The 20,844-nt window shown below is 33.8% G+C and overlaps 1 protein-coding gene across 2 annotated transcripts in view; it reads left to right on the forward strand.

The window, feature by feature from the left end:
- The first annotated feature begins 2,547 nt into the window (after positions 1–2,547).
- The window catches only part of LOC143255678 (cGMP-specific 3',5'-cyclic phosphodiesterase-like), a 103,110-nt gene continuing 84,813 nt past the window's right edge, over positions 2,548–20,844 (forward strand). For both annotated transcript variants that reach the window (XM_076511726.1, XM_076511727.1), the window contains exon 1: positions 2,548–2,757. The gene's annotated coding sequence lies outside the window, so the exon portion shown is untranslated. The remainder of the gene's footprint in view (positions 2,758–20,844) is intronic.

Raw genomic sequence — 20,844 nt, forward strand, 5'->3', positions numbered from 1 at the left:
TTACAATAATTAAGTTTACATACGTACAAAGATAAATCGATTTAACGTAACAAAGACAGTTGCGCGAGAATAATTTTTTATAATATGGCTATCAAATTACATTAAAATACTTCAAAAACATTCTGTGGTCAAATAATCTATAATAAAACTACATTATTACATCACTAGCAACCAGGTGGCAATGTTTGTGTCTAAAGGAACTCAATGGTTGATAATTTATTTCATTTCTTCGTTCTGTAATTATTAAGTGACACAAATATTGTTTCATATTTAATGCTATAAAGTAATAACAAAATTCTATATTTGTACAGGAAAGTTTATAACAGCAAATAAAGAAGATTAGGTGTTATTGGAAAACCCAGTAAAATTTTAATTATGTTTTTCATGAGCTAATTTTTAGTGAACATGACCTCAGTGCACCGTAGTGAATTGCATTGCTTTCTAGCTGAAGAATACGTTGAGTTGTTTAAAATCTCTCACTTTTGTTTTTCTAAACATTTATTTTCTCTATGAATAGTTATAATGTTCTGGCTCATGTTTAGCTGCATAGGAAGTACATCAAAAATGTAATCAGACATAACTTCACACATTGTAAGCATAATATCTTGCACTGGGCAGAAAATGATATTACAATATATTCCCGCATTGTAAACCATAATATGTTACACGGGATAGAGGATGGTACTGCAATAATCTCACGTATTGTATGTTAAAATATGCTCCAGTGGGAAGAGAATGGCGCTATGATCTCTTCACATATTGTATATCGTAATATATTACAAGGGATAGAGGATGGTACTACAATAACCTCACATATTGAATATTATAATAGTAGAGGAAGGTAGTACAATAATTTCAGAACGCTAGAGCAAGGATACTTATAAATATTGTGTATCAAAGTTTCTTCCCTTGTTTAACTTTGTGAAAAATAGTTTAAACTTATATTTTTCTCTAGGATCGCTTATCTTATAATTTTACACTTATTAAATACTATACGTTTTTATACTGTCGTTTAATGTAAAGGTTAATGTTAGTTCAAGTTTAATATCATAATAACCCCTATAAAACAAATATAAAACTTATGTATTTATATCATCTACATATTAAAATATTATACTAATCAAAATTACAGACAACGAGTAGAATAAATTAGTTGTTTTTTTCCACACACATTGAATAAACAGTTACAAATTACTTATCACAATGTGCTCGTATGATAATATAGCTTACATTATCTAAACAGCTAGTATCTTGGTACTTTTTACAGGATTTGTGCCGATACTTGTTTCTTACTTTTATGTGACCCTGACAGTTTGATCCACAGTTTGAAATACTATCTACGTTTGTAGATGAATTAGCTGAAAAAAATGGAAGTCATCATCATCTGATTCAGTAGCAGTACCAGAATTAAACACACACACATATATATATTAAACACCTTCTTCACTCTTGGCCTAACAAGTAAACTATGTGGTAAGACATAATAATAAACCAAGATAATTCTCGTCAATAATTATTAACCTGACCTGAAAGCAGCTAATACGAATACACAGATAGCAAGATTTAAACTTCGATTATGACTTGAGTGTAGAAAAAAAGTGAGAAATTTTTGTTTGTTTTGAATTTCGCGCAAAGCTACATGAGGGCTATCTATACTAGCCGTCCCTAATCTAGCAGTGTAAAACTAGAGGGAAGGCAGCTAGTCATCACCACCCACCGCCAACTCTTGGGCTACTCTTTTACCAACGGAGAGTGGGATTAACCGTCACATTATAACGCCCCCACGGCTGAAAGGGCGATCATGTTTGGTGCGACCGGGATTCGAACCCGCGGCCCTCAGATTACGAACCGAACGCCTTAACCCACCTGGCCATGCCGGGCCAAAGAAAGAAATAAAACTCAAAATGCGTTAACAACAAGTAATGAAAGGAAATTAAACAAGTGGAAAATTAGAAAGAGAAATATGAGAGAAAGGAAGAAGAGATGAATATAGACGACCCTGTATCGTCTGGACAAGAACTGTACAGCCAGATTCTTTTATTTTTCATTTAAAATGAGTAAACATACGGGATTTGTCATTAAACTTTGAAATTATGTGATATTTAACATTGTCAGTTTGATTGACGGTAAATTATAATCACTTCAGACAGTAGAATTGCGTGTTTTCGTTGCAATAGTGAGTGCAATTATCTTCGCGTTGAATACTTCGTTAATTTGATTCTCATATTCACAAGTGTTTCGCTTATATATTTCTACAATCACTTCAGAAACACAGCCAACTGATTTTTCTGTTTTACAGTTGTTCCACTAAGTCCTTATTATGCAACAAATTTGAATTTTCACGGTTAAAGTTAAACGAAAAAACTTTTTTCTAATGAAACAATACGATCATTCAGTTCTTTTAAGCCGTACTCCTGGGCCAGATGTTTCCTCAAACTACTGTTCAGTAAACCTAAACCCTTCTTCCCTCCTTTTACACAGTTGGAATCTAGCCAAATCTGATTGGCTGAGAATCAGGGTGCTTGCCAAATAAGCTTGGAAGCAGACATTGTAGCGCTTTCCGAGAATTTATCGACATTGAGGTTTAGTTTGTCTTACTGTTCGGAGCGAGAGACGTCTAAAACGTAAAGTGAAATGAAGTGACAGTTTTACGTATACTTGAGTTTCTTTCGTTTCTGTATCAAGTCGAGTATTGTGTATGTAATTTTGATTTGTTTCACTTATAGCTGAGAAGGTACGACAACGCAGAGATATAGCGTGAGTATTATATAGCATCGTATTACATTAATAAATATAGACACTTAAAAGTTGAAAGGACTAAAACGCTTTTAGTTCAGTACTACACTAACTTTGGGCAGAAAGACCAGTATTATTAAAGGGTCTATCTCATGTATTAATATTCATACTCGGCGTGTTTAGATAGGGCCTAACTGTATTATTGAAACATAAAATAAACACAAAGTTTCGGTATCAGGAATTACTATCTTTTTTTATTTTCCTCGATAACTCTCAAACTTGGTAAACCTTTTACAAATTTAAATACAATAAGATAAATTCTTAAATTTTCTAATGGTACGAATTGAGTAACTAGGCGGGTGACTTGAGAAGTCAGCTGTTGTTTAGTTGTCATTCTCAGTAACATCACAGTGGTCAAACTGTAACGCGAGTTTCAACTAAAAAAAAGTGCGCAAACAACTACAGTTATCGATCTAAATAACTGTCGAAGGAGCCATAATGTAGTTGTGTATTATAAGATTTTTAATGTGTTATTTACATCGATAATGTAGAAAGTCACGCATTGATTAATTTAAAAATAATACTAACAATAATTTTTACAATGGACAAGTTCGTATTTCAATACAACGTTTTGATCCATAATGTTAATTCTCACCAAATAAAAGTTACATTTAAAATAGATAGATTCTAACAACCTTTATTTTTTCAGTAATTATTAAGCCCAGTAGGTTTCTCGTTAAACATTAATTCATGTATTGATTATTCAGGAGGTATAAATCTATATTGTTGTGGTTTTCTTTTTTCGAAAGCGTTGTTGAAAATTGAAATAGTAAAGAACAAAAATTTGGTTTTGTCCTGAGCCTCCAGTATGTATAATTTTTTTCGTTTTATTAATTTGACTAGATAGCTCGTTTTAAACAGAAGCTGGTTAATCAATGAGAATACATTTATGTCATGAAGTTTGAGTAATGTTTCCCAATAAGGCACTGACAATAATAATAGTTAACTTTTCAGGCTTTTAACGTGAGTACTCTTACTTGTATAAAGTAATTATTTGGATTATGACCACGTTTGTTTAGATTTTTTAACGCACAAGATTTCCACGCAATTATCTAAGCCTTCTAATCGAGCCGAAAGTTTGTACGTTAAAAACAAACGGGGCTACAGTTAAAATAAATTATTTAATACAATGACTCTTATCCACTTGAGAGTATAAACTTCAAATAAAATAATATGTCAGCAGGAGGTTAAAATAAAATAAATAAATAAGAACGAACACTATGGGTTTTCAACAATATTCTCTTATAAGAACTTGCTTCGGGAGCTAGAAGGCCTGAGTTCAAGTCACTGTTATGGAGTTTGGTTGCGCATTTATCGATTTTTTTTTTTTACTTAAATGTTTAAAATTAATTATTACGAGAAATAAAAATAACAAAGAAATATTAAACGTGTATTTTTACTCACTTATGTAATAATATGTCTATAACAAATCTTACAACAGGAATAAAATAAATTACTTTGTTTTTTTAATTTTGCGCAAAGCTACACGAGAGATCTCTGCGCTAGCCATCCCTAATTTAGCAGCGTAAGACTAGAGGGAAGGCAGATAGTCATCACCACCCACCGCCAACTCCTGGGCCACTCTTTTACCAACGAATAGTGAGATTGGCCGTCACATTATAATACTCTCACGGCTGAAAGAGCGCACATATGTGATGCGACGGAGATTCAAACCCGCGACCCTCGAATTACGAGTCGAACGCCTTAACCAACCTAGCCATGCCGGGCCGTTTTAAGAAGAAGAATGTAAAAATAATGAGTTGTAACCCATTGTGGCACGTGATTTTTATAATAGATTTATTCCACATGTTATGTGTTCGTAATATAACAGTCAATTGGAATTAAACATAAATACATACACAGCTTTTATGTACGAATTATTACTAATATATAATAACAAGAAAAACAAAAAGTAACAAATGAATTATCTGATATGGAATATATTTAAACTGAGAAAGAAGTATGCATTTAAAGTCAGGTTGCTCTCGACTCGTAATCTGAAGGTGGCGGGTTCGAATCCCCGTCGCACCAAACATGCTTGCCCTTTCAGCCGTGGGGGCGTTATAATGTGACGGTCAATTCCAGTGTTCGTTGGTAAAAGAGTAGCTCAAAAGTTGGCGGTGGGTGGTGATGACTAGCTACCTTCCTTTTAGTCTTTCTTACACTGCTAAATTAGGGACGGCTAGCGCAGATATCCTTCGTGTAGCTTTGCGCAAAATTCATAAAACAAACAAACAAAGGTCGTCGGAAAGGTTGTTATGTGTGCTCATTTTGTAATTTCTGGTAATATAAGTTCAAGGTTTTCTACACTAGGAAAATTTCCAGTCGAAAATACAGCTGATGAAGTCCCTAAATAAGCTTAACCAAACTGGTTTTTAAGAGATTTTGCTTCCTAATCGGCAAACGAACTTATTCAGTTAAGGGTGAATGAGTAGGAAAATAGTAAATCAATTAATAAGTGAAGATTCTCATGCTAAACATAAAAAAAAACTAGTTTATGGTAGCAACAATTATCTTATAGAATGTAGCAAGAAACAAACAGACGCTGTGAATAAAACATTAGAATAACCATGCTTGTTATTTTGTTATTGTTTTCTGTTGTCAAATGAACAACATTTGTCAAGCGTATTTGTATCGGTAACTGTTTTGCTTGCTTTAGTCGTACTAAAAATTGTATCTGCTTGCATGTTAGAGACGTACAAAGACAATGAGGAATAGAGTAGTGACAACTCAGATATTTGTCATCCTGACGTCACACAATCAACAAGTTCTTAAGTTATAAAATAGCACCGTGTGTATTTATTCACCCCATGTATCCATTCATTGTGTTATGTGAAACCTATAGACGCGTATATATATGTGTGTGTGTGTTGAATAATAAATACTTTTGTTTTCCTTAAAGTTGTAAATCATGGGTCTTTTAGGGCAGATAACGTTTTTAGATAAAGGAGTCATCTTTGATCACATGTGCTTTCTCATTAGTGGTGGTTCTCCGTATTTGTGTTCGGACAGACAATTTAGTCTAAACATTACTGTCAACAGGGGTTACTGCGCTCTTTGTTGGAGGAAATTCGGAGAGTATTCAGCGCTCAGTATCGGGTTTCGATATCAGCTGTGGCTATAGCTAACATGACCCATTGTGTGGTTTTAAGGTTTATAATAAACAAATATCTGTTTCAACTTGTAGAATATTTGGACGAAAAGAATAACAATAATCCCATTATAAAACTAGAAATATCTGATAAGAAACACATGATTTTAACTCAAGCTAAATATGTTTTTGTCCAACCCAAACAGAATGTGTTTTTATCATTATGAAGTCCTAGTAACTTTATATTGCTTTCTGTTGCCATTCCTAATATGAAAACTTCTGCAGCTGGTTAGCAGCAATGGAATGACTGTTTCACTTAATTAAACAAATCCATCATTTAAAGTGTTTTAGGTGAAAAGTTACAAAATGTTTGTTGTTTAAGACATTCATTTAAGTGCATTTTTTTTCGTTTGATAACTTTGAAAATATGCATTCAGAAGGCTATAAAAATAAACGTCTAAGAGCTTGTTGTTTTTAATCATCATTTAAATGTATTTTTTGGTATTTTCTGTTATTTTAACAGTGGTGAACATATAAATTTAGATATTATAAATGGCAGTATTTAAGAAAGTTTATTATTTGTGAATTTCATTAAAGTATTTTTTTCTGTATAATAGCAGTGAAAATATGCTTTTAAAAGGTTGTAGATATAAAAAGCTGTGTTTTGAAAATTTGTAGAAATTTATTCTTTATCATCTAACAGCGATTAAATATTTTAAACATTTCAAAACTTTTTTGTTAAGAATGGGGCTCTATTTAAATATATTTTATTTTTCGTTCTTCAATAGTAACAGCATGAGGTTTAAAGTTATTTAAAATTATTTCTATTTCTGCGACCTTCATTTAAATGTGATATAAGAGGGATTTAGTTTCGTTACGACGGTAACTTTCGAAATCGAAAAGTGTAGTACATAGTTTGAAAGGTTTTATATTATTTTTGCTTTCAAAAAGTTTATAATTTCAGTAAAATAGCGGAGAGGAATAGCAGCGTCCAATGAGCGACGTCACGTAACTAAAATTGCTTATGATTATCACGAAGTTCACCGAATGACTAATTGGTGCTTAGCTGCAGTCCGCTTGAGGGCTGAATGCGTAGTTCATTATTTTATTTGACAACGTGAGCAATAAAGACACTAATTAACGTGAACTTTGCATACAACGATGAAAGTATTATGTATTTTCTATAATTCATAGACTTTTCTCATCTGTCATGGTAAACATATTAAATATGACGTTAGCAATATCTACGTTGCACGAACTATAGTCACTGAAATAACGAGAACGTCAAAACATCTTACCTTCATTATTTTTATTTTGATATTATATATCTACATTGGTTGTATTTATAATAAGGCCCTTTTAGTAGCTAGAAATGTTTGTTAATATATTATTCACACTATATATTTGTACAACGCATATTTCAGAAGTTCTAGCCTAAACTTGTGATTTTGACTTCATAATAATTAATTTCCTCTACCGGTTTCTTCTTTTTTTCTCGCACAATTCTACGGGACAGTTAAATTTGTTGCGAGATATTACAATATTTCATTAATAAACTTATGGTTTTAACATTGTCTGTGAAGCAGTGTAAACAACGTGACTATATACTCTTGCCTAAAACATATCATTCGTTATGAACTTCTATAATTTTTTATATGGTTTGTTTCGAAAATTCTTGCAAAGCTACATACGGGTTATCTATGACAGTAATTCTTAAATGATAACTTATATATAAGGCTATGAGATAATAGCATCCATCGCTATCTTTTTGGCTATTCTCGTAAAATATTGTCTTGACCGTTCCAAAGTGCAGAGCTCACTTTTGCGGAAACGGGTCATGAACCATGGATCCTCAAATTCTTTCATTAATTTATTTTTTGGTCATTAAAGTATACAGTTCATAAAAATCAGAAAATGATGAAACAGATGTGAATAGTTCCGAAAGTTGATAAAGTTCTAGTTTTTTATGTAATGTAGTTTATTGTGCTATACATATTTTGTTTATCATATTCCCTCAGGTAATCAATTTTTCTATTATGAAAATACTATTTGGACTTGTGAAACCCTTATTTGTTTTCTCAACGACTTTTTTGTACTTTTGGATAACGCAAAATATTATGTGGAAACTTTTTCTCAAATCTCATAAATTCACCTTACATTTCTTCCTATCAAACTCCGACTCGTAATCTGAGGGTTGCGGATTCGAATCCCCGTCACGCCAAACATGCTTGCTCTTCCAGCCGTGGGAGCGTTATAATGTGACGGTCAATTCTACTATTTGCTGGTAAAAGAGTAGCCCAAGAGTTGGCGGTGGGGGGTGATGACTGGCTGCTTTCCCTCTAGTCTTACACTATTAAATTAGGGATGACTAGTGCAGATGGCCCTCGTGTAGCTTTGCACGAAATTCAAAAAAATAAACAAACCTATCAAACTCTGTTATTTTAATTTATTCAGCAGTATTGTCATCTGTCGGGTTTAATTTTATGCTGCTTGTATATGCATTTCGTACACTAAGGCTGTCATCGTCCTTAATTTTTAACTATTAATCAGAGGGAATACACAGAATTAACGGCATTCTTCCACTCAACACCAACGTTAAGGTATCGACTGCCACTCTTATAAAGCTTAAAATACTTAGAATATTTGTGGTATTGCACGGATTCGAAACAGGCCCGAAAGCTAGAAATCTGGAGCTTTACCATAGGACAAAATCGCGCCCTTTATGATGGTTATTTTTATTTAAAGATGCAGGTTTTTCTGACATAATATATAGGACATTAAAATCAAGCAAATAATTTATGGCTACACTATGCTTGAGAAGGAGCGAGAGAGATGCATCTGTAAGCTTATATTTATCAATGTGAAACATGCAGAAAAGAAAGTCAGTGAAAAACGTATAAAGTAATTTGAAAGAAAATAAAATAAACAATAATAAAAATAACAAACAGTCGAATAGCATGTTTCAAAGTGAAATTTAACATTCTTATTATACTCGTCACACAATACAGGCAACGTGTACTGTACGTTAAAGGAAGTATATAAATAAGTATTACGCAAAAATGTAACATTAAAGAATAGGGTTCAGATGGGTGGTCGTTCGAGCTACGAAGATCACGCACTCGGAGGGGGTCTAGACTGCAGAAATTTCAAAAGAACATAAACTTGGTAGGGTGTTCTCGATTCATTGAAACTAGTCAAAAGCGGACAAAATATTATACCTTCTTTCCTTCTGTCCAACTACTGTGAAGGATTTTTTTTAAAGTACAAATTTAGCAAAAACTACAAGAGATTAAATTTTCTAGTTTATTTAGTGTACTGTAAGATTAGTACTAATGTCAAAAAGATCTTAGCCATGTGGCTAATTTGTCTTAATATCAGTTAGCCACGAAAGATAACATGCATTTATTATGTTATCGCAGTGACTAATTTCCACGAAAAGGGCCGTAGGTCGTCTGAAGGGGTCATCTGTTTTAATCAGTCGCACCACTGCAAGGTAGTTTGTTAGTTGTCAGTCGGACAGTAGAGTGACGTTACATAATGGCCGCTTAACGTTACTGTTTGTACTGTAGTAACATCAGTAAAACGTGCACATACCATGAATCACGAGAAGAATTATGTGCTCCGAAGGTTACAAGACTGCATGACATATGAACTTTAAAAGCAAGAAATAAAAATATTTGTTATTCTTAAGTTTGGTTTTACTTAATCTTGAAACATAACACTTTCAGGTTCCCTGCAAAAGTGCATCTAGTAATATATATGCATATTTATTATTTATCTATGTGCGTAACTTACGCACTTGCTTTTAGTTTTGAAGATAATATTTAGAAAATACGAGGAAGAATTCTGGAAGATTTTCATTTCTTTAGATACACTCATACAACTAAGTGCACACAAACGAATAAGGGTGAACTTGTAGTAAATTAAATTTACAGGATGTAAGTTTGATGCTATATTTTAACCTTCGTTCGTACATTTTCTATTACTTCAAAAATCAGTTTACACGGAAGGGCTTTCACACACACAAATAAACGAACCTCAGTTTCGTAGACATAAACAGTCCTTCTGTCAATACATTTCACCAAATAATCGTATGTATGTAACTATTGCCATGAGCTGTGAGTGTCAGCGTGATAATCTTGTATTTTCAGGACTGTAAGAAAAACCAACAGAGTTACGGAGAAGTAAGACATATATTTTAAATATTAGGATGGTGTATGTATGGCCCTAAGTGATTTATTTTATTAATAACTAATTGTAATACTATTAAGATATTTTATGTTCTTATACGTGAAGAGAATATTTGGAATAAATCAATTTATATTTTAATGAAATTCTTGGTTTTTAAAAATAAAAACGCCTTGGGATCTGATATGTGTATATATTTATATAGTTGTGTGTGTGTGTGTGTGTGTATATATATATATATATATAATTCTTCCGTTTCTTACATTCATTTACAATGGTCAGTCTCATATACAAACACAGGACAAGTCTTTTTATATTTACAAGAACACTTGCTGCAGTTGCTTGTACTGAATTGCCAAAAGATCTCAAACAAGGGTTCCCTGAAACTGGAATATTTTCATGGTCCAGACTCTCCTTGTGCACAGGATATTTATTGTTATTGCGTCTGATCTATTAGGTAAAATTTAAAAAAAAAAATGTGTGTGTGTTATGGAATACTATAAGAACTTTGAATATTTAGATTGACTTCCTTAACATTAATAAAACAGCTTACTGAAACAAACTTATAGGTTTACAGCTGCACACGCAAATATATTTATTTATATAAGATTATTTGTAAACAAGATATTCTAAAAAGGACCAACTTTGAACTGGATATACGCTTACATATTTTGTTTCACGTAACTTCTGTGTTATGAATAAATGTTTTTCAATGTCTTCCAAGCTATCGTTTGGTAACTTTCTAGGGGCTTCTACTGCTACTTGGATGTAGAATCTTTGTATTTAGTTGTGAATTAATCTTACCTCAAATGAAGGACGAATTAAAACAAAGTGACTTTAGAAGCAAACATTAAAAGTGGTTTCTATTTCATTTTTCAATCAAACTAATAAAGAAAACAATTTATGAGCAACAGTTATAATCACCATAATCGATATGTAATAGTCATAAATCTCGAAATTCAAATTTAAAAAGAAACGGGCATGTCAAATTAAAAATCTTTTTATATGCTGTAGATCAAGAAATTACACCGTACAGCAACGACCGTTCTTCGTCTTTATGTAAAATTGGTATTAAAGCAGTAAATAGTTTTCTTCATCTCTGTATAATTCAACTTTGAAGTGTATAAAGAAACAAGAACGAAAATGCGTTTTCTCAACCTTAATGTGCGGATTTTACCTTAGTTAATATAACGCACTTTCTAAGCTGTATTATTAACGTAATGCTAGTCGCCAACTATCTTTTATTGGTCCGAATGAGAGCCCTTATTGGACGAAGGATTTGTAAATGCTTAGATTCACTGTACGACAAGCTCGATATTTATTAAAATTTACCTTCGTTTTGATATTCAAAAAGCGTATTTTGGTTTCTTTATCTAAACCACTGCGTGTTTTCATCTGGGCTTTAAAACTAAACTGTTGATATGAACAACGATATATAAATATACGGGAATAATGAAGTATGAAGTACGTAGTTTGTAACATGTAAATCTAGTTAGTTTTGTGCTCTGTTTAATAATATATATAAATGAAGTTAGCAAAGCGAGAGGGCGTTTTGAATTGTCTTATTTTATTTCTCTTAATTCAACCAAGCTGTAATCTTGTTTAACCTTCTTTATTTTCATATAAGCCCATAAACCCGCAATTTTATTTTTACCGCCAGGCGTCATTTCACCACATGATTGTGATTAGTGTCTTCAGGGGTGTAATACTGCACCGAGGACTCGCTCGTGCACCTACAACTCAAGCTGGATCCTGAAACTTCAAAACTAAAAATATGTAAATGAAAATAAGCTTACACTAAAAATTGAGTGTGTTTTATAACCAAACTTATAGAGATTAAGACAACACTGGCTATTTGTGATCATTCTCTATTTTTGGGACTACCCAACACACTGTCACGTCTCTCAGAAGGCGATTGGAATCATGTGACCATTTTTGTTCAGGAACATTAAAATGATGACTGTTTTGTTTGTTTGTTTTTTCATATGTAAAATAGCCATTAATATACACAAATACATTATTCAAATACCTGAGCCTCGTCTTACAATTATACTGCGTGTGTTTGCATCCGGCAGTTCAGCAGCAAGTCTGAAAGCTTACTACATTAAAATCTGGGTTTCGATAACAGTGATGGGCAGGGCACAGATAGCCTACACTGTAGCTTTGCGCTTAACGACAACCGAACCTAACTAAGTATATTGTTTGCTTAAAATGTATACATTTTTAAAACCTTATTATTTACATATTATATAACGAAAATCACTTTTTTTTAGTTATTTGTATTGGTTTGTTTTGATTCTTCTGAATTTCGCGCAAAGTTACTCAAGGGCTATTTGCGCTAGCCGTCCCTAATTCAGCAGTGTAAGACAAGATGGAAGGCAGCTAGTCATCATCACCCACTGCCATCTCTTGGGCTACTCTTTTACCAACGGATAGTAGGGTTAACCGTCACATTATAACGCCTCCACGGCTGAAAGGGCGAGCATGTTTGGTGCGACCGAGATTCGAACCCACGACCATCAATTTACGAGTCGAACTCCTTAACCCACCTAACCATGCCGAGCCATTTGTATTGGAAATACAGGAAGTTGGCGACACCTTATAAAAGTAAAAGGTTGTAATACTGTAATGCAATTAGCAATGTAGTAAATGAATACGATATGCATTTTAAAACTTATTTTAATGTTAGTATTTTTTTACTTTCGCTAACTCTCTGCAAAAAATTGCTTCCTGTATTATTTCTTATAATTCGAAATAACTCATACGGGATTATGTCATCTTTCGCATTTTTGAAAATGTTAGCTTTCACTCTTGAACGCACCATAAAAAGTATAAGTAGGAACAAAATATAAGTACGTGACGACATCATCTTTACGTAAATGTCATGAGGTGTGCTAATATAACTTCGAATCGTGACAGTCAGTTGTTTTTCCCTTGCTTCTCCATTTAAAGGAAGTTAAGTTGCGTGTTTTCTCTCGATAATATGTGCGAATTCAATTTATTGGTAACCTAAGTAGTCTCCAATAATTAGTGTTGCATATATTTTCTTTATTTAAAATGGACTTATAAAAACAGAAACTAAGTTTCGAATATGATATCTTTACCCAAACGGTGACTTTACGTGTCTCACAAATTTTGGCAGAACTCTGGCGTCATAAATTTTAGCACTGCACCACCGACTGTTTTGTTAGAAGATAAATCGCTATCCAATAGGTTGTTCCAGAAGGAATAACACGATGGATAAGAATCTGCTTGTACCTATAAGCAGTGAGCTTATCATCAGGTTTATATAGACCTTCACCATCATTGGCTGAGAGGCAGCCCACAGTTATATTGGTCCTACAGTATATTTCACCGTAGAGACTCCACACTTACTTACTGTATCTCTTTTTCTTAGCTGCCTTAATTACTTTTATTTGATTTGTGCTCTGGTTTATCCCTCGATTTCATGTATAAGAAAGAGACAGGAATTCCACAATGTTGCTATTTCCGCATTTGTTCCCTTCCAAAATGTTAACCTTTTCTACATCACGTATAATTATGAGCTTTTTTTCCCTTATTGTTATCGTATGATTTCTCTCTCTACCGTTCTATAAAGCTGATAAGTATCAACCCTAACAGTTGATGTATATCTGACAAATAGGTATGATATATTTTGTATTTAGATCTTACGAATAACATAATTGTTGGGCTATAAATATAAACATATATTTATGGATGCTGATGTGCTTGTCCTTTGCCAATTGTGTCAACTACGTATACTTATAGAATATACATATTTTTCAGTGTGTGTCAATTACGTATACTTATAGAAGACACGTATATTTTAATGTGTGTCAACTACGTTTACTTGTAGAAGACACGTAAGTTTCAGAGTGTGCCAACTACGTATACTTACAGAAGACACGTATGTTTCAATGTGTGTCAACTACGTATACTTATAGAAGACACGTATGTTTCAATGTGTTTCAACTACGTATACTTATAGAAGATACGTATGTTTCAGTGTGTGCCAACTATTTATACTTATAGAAGGCACGTACGTTTCAGTGTGTGTCAACTATGTATACTTGTCTCTTACCACTCTCTTCCTAGACAGAGACAAAAAGGAAACTCGCAAGATGTCACTTTTTATTTAACTTTCGCTACATACAGTTTGAGAGTCGACCTCATGGAATGGGATATTCTACACTTCCTTAAAATCACGCTGTTTACAGTACCACGCCTCCAAGTACTTGTATAACGGAAGTCCCGGACGTCTATTTGTTCGCCTGTGTTTTATTCTTAATAATATTTTGTAAAACACATAACCTTTAATTTATTTTGAAGTTTAGAAATAATAACAATGCGAAGAATTACACTTCTCAATTCGTTACTGAAACTTTATTAAAGCTGTGAAAAAATCTCCAAATTAATATTGGTAGCTTGTTATTAGAATCACACGTACACACACATATACTGTTTAAACAAAGTGTATACACATAATATGTGTATAATAAAGGTACTGGCCAGCAGTGCCAGGCTTAAACAAAGTAATGCTGTAAACTGGAGCGTGGACTGCCTCATTCCATTATTTTGAAGCGAAGTATACAAACCGTTTGTCCGATGGAAAGATACTCGTGCTGCTCGCGGCATTAAACGTCATGAAATAAATGAAGGACCTTAAAAGTTTGTTTTGTAAATGAATTAATAATTTATAATAATTACAATTCACTTACATAACATAGTTCACACCATAACAGTTGTCATAAAGTTGATGACAGAAATAGTGTCTAGACAGCTACTATGTCTGTTGTATCACACTTGGCCTCATGAACCGAAATATTGAGCGAAAAACCTCATCGGCACTGAATAAGGAAAAAATAGTATTTGACGAATTATAACATGTTCTTTACTTTTACTATCGATTTTGTTACTTACTAGAGTTTTAATTCGCTGCATTAAGGCGGTAAAATAGGAAAACTATTGGATAAAAATCACCTTTAAAACCTATGTGAGTAATTTATTTACTTAGCGACGTTTTGAGTAAAAACGCTCTTTATAAATCCCGAGTCAAAACGTTGTAATTATTCCCGCGTATATATTATACACTTAGAATAGGTTTTTCACGCAGACTGCATTCTGACTCTCATGAAACATAGACATGAGTTAATGCTATCTCGTAAGTTTTGTGATTGTGTTAAATATTATATACATAACGATGAATATGTGACTATTCTTAGTAGTTTTATTTGCTGTTAGGGTTACGCCAAACCATCTCACTGAAGTCTAATACTAGCTTCAGAGTGGTCATTTCGGTGATCACATGTTCAACCAATGATTCACTTGTTTTATATAATTTTTCTAACTATTTGCATGCAATTAATTTTCTCCATTAGGGAGTTGTATCTTAACAAAAATTTATATGTAGTACAGAAAGGAAGTGCATTTTCTTCATAAAATTGCAGGCTTAATAAGGCAGAGGACATCTTTCCTAAAACTACCATTTCATTCTGTTTGAAAATTTTTCTAGTGCAGCGATTTTCAAAGGTTTGCTTGATATTGAGGATTATACCTAAAAGGGTATATCTGAAATAATATATTCATTTACAATGATACATTAAAATAAAATGTAAGTATTTACTTACGGATGATAAGAGACTTGTTGGAAAGTGGAGTATTTTTGTTTTCACTGGTGGGTGTCATTGTACCTGTCACTTTCTGTTGCATTATATTCATAATTTTACTTCACAATTAGTTACTTTGTTCAAATAGCTCAAACTTTTCATGCATTTACTTATGGTTACGCTTCACAAGTCTCTGATAACCCAGTGGTGAAGAATCATTACTCTAACAATATATGAAACTGGAACGAACACTGTCTTGTTGTGCGGGTACTTATACCGATTTAATGCAATTATTGGTTCATAAGAATATTTGAAAGCTTTTATGAATTGTTTCTGATAGCTTTGGATTGTTTGAGCGTTGCATGAGTGTTAGAGTGTTCCGATTTTGAATTTTAGGGTGCGTGGGTTCAAAGTAACTGCCACGAAAGCTTTCCCTGTGTTTTGAACCAAGGACTAGGTGGTTTCAGCCGCCTCTTCTCAGCTTTTAATTAAAAATAAATTAATACTTGTTACAAAATTTAAGTTTAAGTAGCTCACAGGTGTAGTTTTTAATAATCGGATATTCATCTAGTTATATAAAGTATACATGTCAAATCCATTATTCAGGTAGGCATAAAATGACAGCCAGTAGTGTTGACTAGTTTCCCTTACTTCTAGCTTCTCAGTTTAGAGTTAGGGATGGTTACAAAAATGTTATAAAACGACAATAAAACCAAATCAGTTCCAGATTTTCTTTTTTCCGGATTATGAAATGATTAGTTTTGAACTGTACCAATGACAAAATGTCGTAACAAAATTCTGTCTCAGTTTTCAGTTTTTTAGCCAAAAGCAAAAATATTAAGTTTCAACAAAGCGAAAAAAACTGTATTATCATTAAAGACTATTTGAGAAAAAAATTGGGTGATTAAACAGTTTTGATTGTAGACTTGCAGGTTTGAGGATCTCTCGTCATAGTAGTTTGTTTGTTTGTCATTTTTAATTTCGCGCAAAGTTGCATGAGGGTTATCTGCGCTAGCCATTTCTAATTTAGCCGTGTAGGACTAGAGGGAAGGTAACTAGTCATCACTACCCACCGCTAACTCTTGGACTACTCTTTAACCAACGAATGTAGGATTGACCATTACATTATAAAACCCCTACGGCTTCAGATTACGAGCTGCGCGCCCTAACCACCTGTCCATGCTGGGCGTCATCATAGTAATGTTGTGGAGACTCTCCAGTAATCCACTCCAGCAAAATACCATAGTTATTTAACTTCCTAATTAATATTAATTTAAATATATTCAGCACAGTAATTTCTGTAAAGTTAATTTCTTGATATTCATTAAATTATTATATTGCAGGTACGTTGAATTATCGTTTCGTTATGGCAAGTTAAGTTTCATGTACTACCTTTTAATAAGTGAACACTACGCAGTTTTGGGATTGCTTCGTTTTAATTACTTTGGTCTCTGTTTTTCTCTTACACACTTGTGCTCTTTTCCTTCTAAACTTGTGTATTATAGGACAATCCCGCACTTTGTATAAATATAAAACAAGACTTCAAATGATAAAGAAAATAAAGCAAACGGTTTTAGTTTACTCATCAATTTACTGTGAAGGATGAGCCGGAGCTATGGATAAGATGAAATTCATTTTTGAATGTTGAAATGTTAACGTAGTAGCTTTCTCTTCTTAACAGTAAATACCAACAGCTGAGATAAATTTGCAACATCTGTGGTTTTATCAAATTGTGTAGCACATTTCGGATTGTTAGGAAACATGTTATCGATGGCATTTTCACTTTGGCAGATGTCATATGTATTTAAATGCCTGGTGTTTGTGGTGGGACAGACATAGAGACTCCATCATACCCCTCTCCTTGCATGATCTCACACATTTTCATGGCAACAGAAAGATATAATGTATTTCATATTGTGTGACTACATGCTCTTCCCAATCAAATAAGGAGCTTCTAAACAAGCTTTTGATGGAACATTGGACTGTTTTCTAAACAAAATAGAAGCTCGATGGTTTTACCCAGTTGCACAGAATATTTGTTTCCTAAAAGCCGTGTAAGTTTATTTGGCTTATTCTCTCAAACGTTAATATCAAACAACTGGCAGAAGGACAGCAGGGGGTCTAGAATACAGTCGTCTCCAAGTTTTGTTATCCAGGTCAACCTTGAAGAGAATATGGAATATCCATTTAACCAAGCTCAAGGCTCGAGAGAGGACTAGAACCAAGAACACAGCGGCCTATATGAGCAATTTACAAATCCTGCGATGACAACAGTAGGTGAAGAGGGTATTTTTGGACACTTTTGTCTAGGAACTTCTATATGAAGCCAGGAAGCATCACGTGGATGTGAAAAATATTCTCACCTTAACAAAGACAGTATCAGTTATTACGTTATAAGAAGTTGTAACTATAGAATGATTGTTAGAGAAGAAAAAGCCTCCAGTGTCAGCCTAGAACAACATTCTCAGATATGCCAACAGTTCACATTAGAATTGTAGCAAGGATTGTACCAACCAGCTGCTCACGCATAACAGCACCGCAATACCACAACACTGGTTTGTAGTGAATGGATAAAGTTGTATAAGTCAATTTGTTGGGTACATTCCACAACCAATGCCATTGTTTCTGGAACCTGGACATTTTCCAGAAGAGGAGCAGCAAATAATCTGCTTCACTTGTAAACTGGTATTGCACTGACAGATGGGCTTTACATACTTTGCTGATCAGCAAAGACAGTAGAGCTATTGATTTTAGCTGAGCAAGCAAGGTTATTGATAGTGCTTGATAGTTCAGTAAATTCAGGACAACAAGCAGCAATGCTATCACAAAGTTCTGGAAAAATAATAGATCCCAATTCGGATCTAGCCATAATGGTTAGAGTGAGCATAACAGATTGCTTGCAAAATGGAATTTAGTGGTTAGCCCAAATCTTTCAAGGCTGGTTGGAGTTTGTATACTTTTGAAGAAAAAAGGATTAAATATTGTGTTCTGAGTCAAAAGAAGAGCAGCTAGAACACTAGTAGATCTTACAATATATCAAGTTCTCTAAGTGAATACTAAATTTCCTAATAAAATATGGTAGACGAGTCAATAGAAAAGAGGTAACTTTATAACTGTCCAGAAAATGTCGTTAACATTATGAAGATAGTCAGATCCAACCTTCGATCTAGTATTGATACACTCAGAATGGGTGTACGATATAAATTATCTGCCACTTTCTCCTGTGTAACAGCTGATGTGATACAACACAGGAAAGATACCATATACCAGACGAGTTAAATCCAGGAACAGTTGACTGTATGAATCTATGTAGTAAAGGGAATAATGTTTTATCTATACATACAGGTAGTGTTCCATGGTTTACTGCAGTTGAAGTATATTGTGTTGGTACCCTTTTAATGCAGTTATAGAAGCCATGCATGAAATTAATTGTTTTCTCTCCAGAAAGTAGGAAACATTAGCTCCGACTGTCAACTGACTGACGAGAAATGAGGTCACATTGTTTGGTAATTATGTACACTGGAATGGTTGTATATAGGCATTATTAGCTGGATGAACTTAGCCAATCAAGATAACATCATCATTGTTTGCTTTCGTAAAAAGCAAAATGCACATTGAGAAAAATGAAAAATGTGACCCAGTATTCCAATCCCCGTAGAGTGCTTTAGTGGATGCTCCAGTGCTAACATATTCATAGCAAGGCTGCAAGCTCCTGTTGTATACTAATAACAGTGTCAACACAATTTCAATGATGTTATTGTAGTTGCGGTACAGAGAATAACGTGCAATCATATACTTATAGCTATCAAATGCAAATACAGTACAACGAAGAAAACTGCTTGCAGGTATGGTTTTCATAAAGCACTATCACTTCTACTAGTATGATAGTGGCTGCCTTTGGACTGACCATGTTTCATTGATAGTGGCTAATGAGCTTTAAAATTTGGAAGTAGTGGTAACATGTTGGGTAGCAATGTTGCAAAAATATGGCTTTGTTATAGTGCAGTGCACATATCCACTACAAAGAAATGCAAATAGACTAATTAGTCTTATGGCAATACCTTGTCCATTCGTAGAATACTCTAATCCTGGACACAATGTGTGAGTTTAAAAAGTAATTTCTGCTAATGCAAAGGAAATCCATTGGGTAGGAAGTTTAATGGTTTGATGGATATCAAGATTAACACGTTAGGTGCTCTGGAAAGAGTAAACAAAGGAGTCCGGAAGGAAAGCAAAGTAAGTAACAAACAAAAACCAATAGAGAAGTATATGCACAGACGTATCGCCAATGACATGTTTGTGGTTAGTTGCAACTGTGCTGCACCATTGCTATGAATCACCGGTCTATGTTTCTCGAACTTCGCTGCAGCCAGTGGTTCTCAGGGTACACTATGGCAAGGGTTTTTAATATTATGCGTCATGTGTGAATATTGTTTAGTTGATGACACTCGGAGATAGCCTATATAGTGTGGCATTTTTTGTAATGTAGCAAAGTAAAACCCAAACAACACAAATAGAAGATCATTGCACGGACACATATCATATGGCATTTGTATAGTCAGTTACAACTGCAGAAAGGTCTGCTGTTCCATTACTATATATCACAATTCTATGCTTCTCCAACTGTTCTGTTTAGTTACTTCTATTGTGAATAGTCTTGGGTATCGCCGGTCTTTTCTTGGAGAATGAGTGAAGACATGAGTAAATACTCATTGCTATCCATTATTTCATAGATTTGGTCGATCCTTATCCGTTAGGGGATATATTGGAGTAGCTCATAGTTGATTTGTTAGTAGAGAACAAGAAGAAAGCTAAATGGATAAGGAAGCCAATTTCAACAATCAACTATTTGTTGTATAATGTGTTGGATATGGGAAAATGTATGTACACTTTACTACCACCAATGTGATCGTTTGGCAGAATGGGTAATAGAGACTACCAAGCAGATGCCTTGACATTTGTTAATCTTGATCAAACTGGTTTGAACAAATACTTGCCATACATAATGATGGTGTGAAGAGCAATGCAGCAGGGATCTACAGATTGTTCACTGAACAAAATACATGTGGGTTTATCAACAGGAAACAGAACAGACTGTTCCAGGACATAAGTGCTATGACAAAGTGGTAATATAATGGACGTATCACTATGGAAATTGTGGCC

This window comes from Tachypleus tridentatus, chromosome 7 (genome assembly GCF_004210375.1).
Source record: "Tachypleus tridentatus isolate NWPU-2018 chromosome 7, ASM421037v1, whole genome shotgun sequence".
In the NCBI taxonomy this organism is placed as follows: Eukaryota; Metazoa; Arthropoda; class Merostomata; order Xiphosura; family Limulidae; genus Tachypleus; species Tachypleus tridentatus.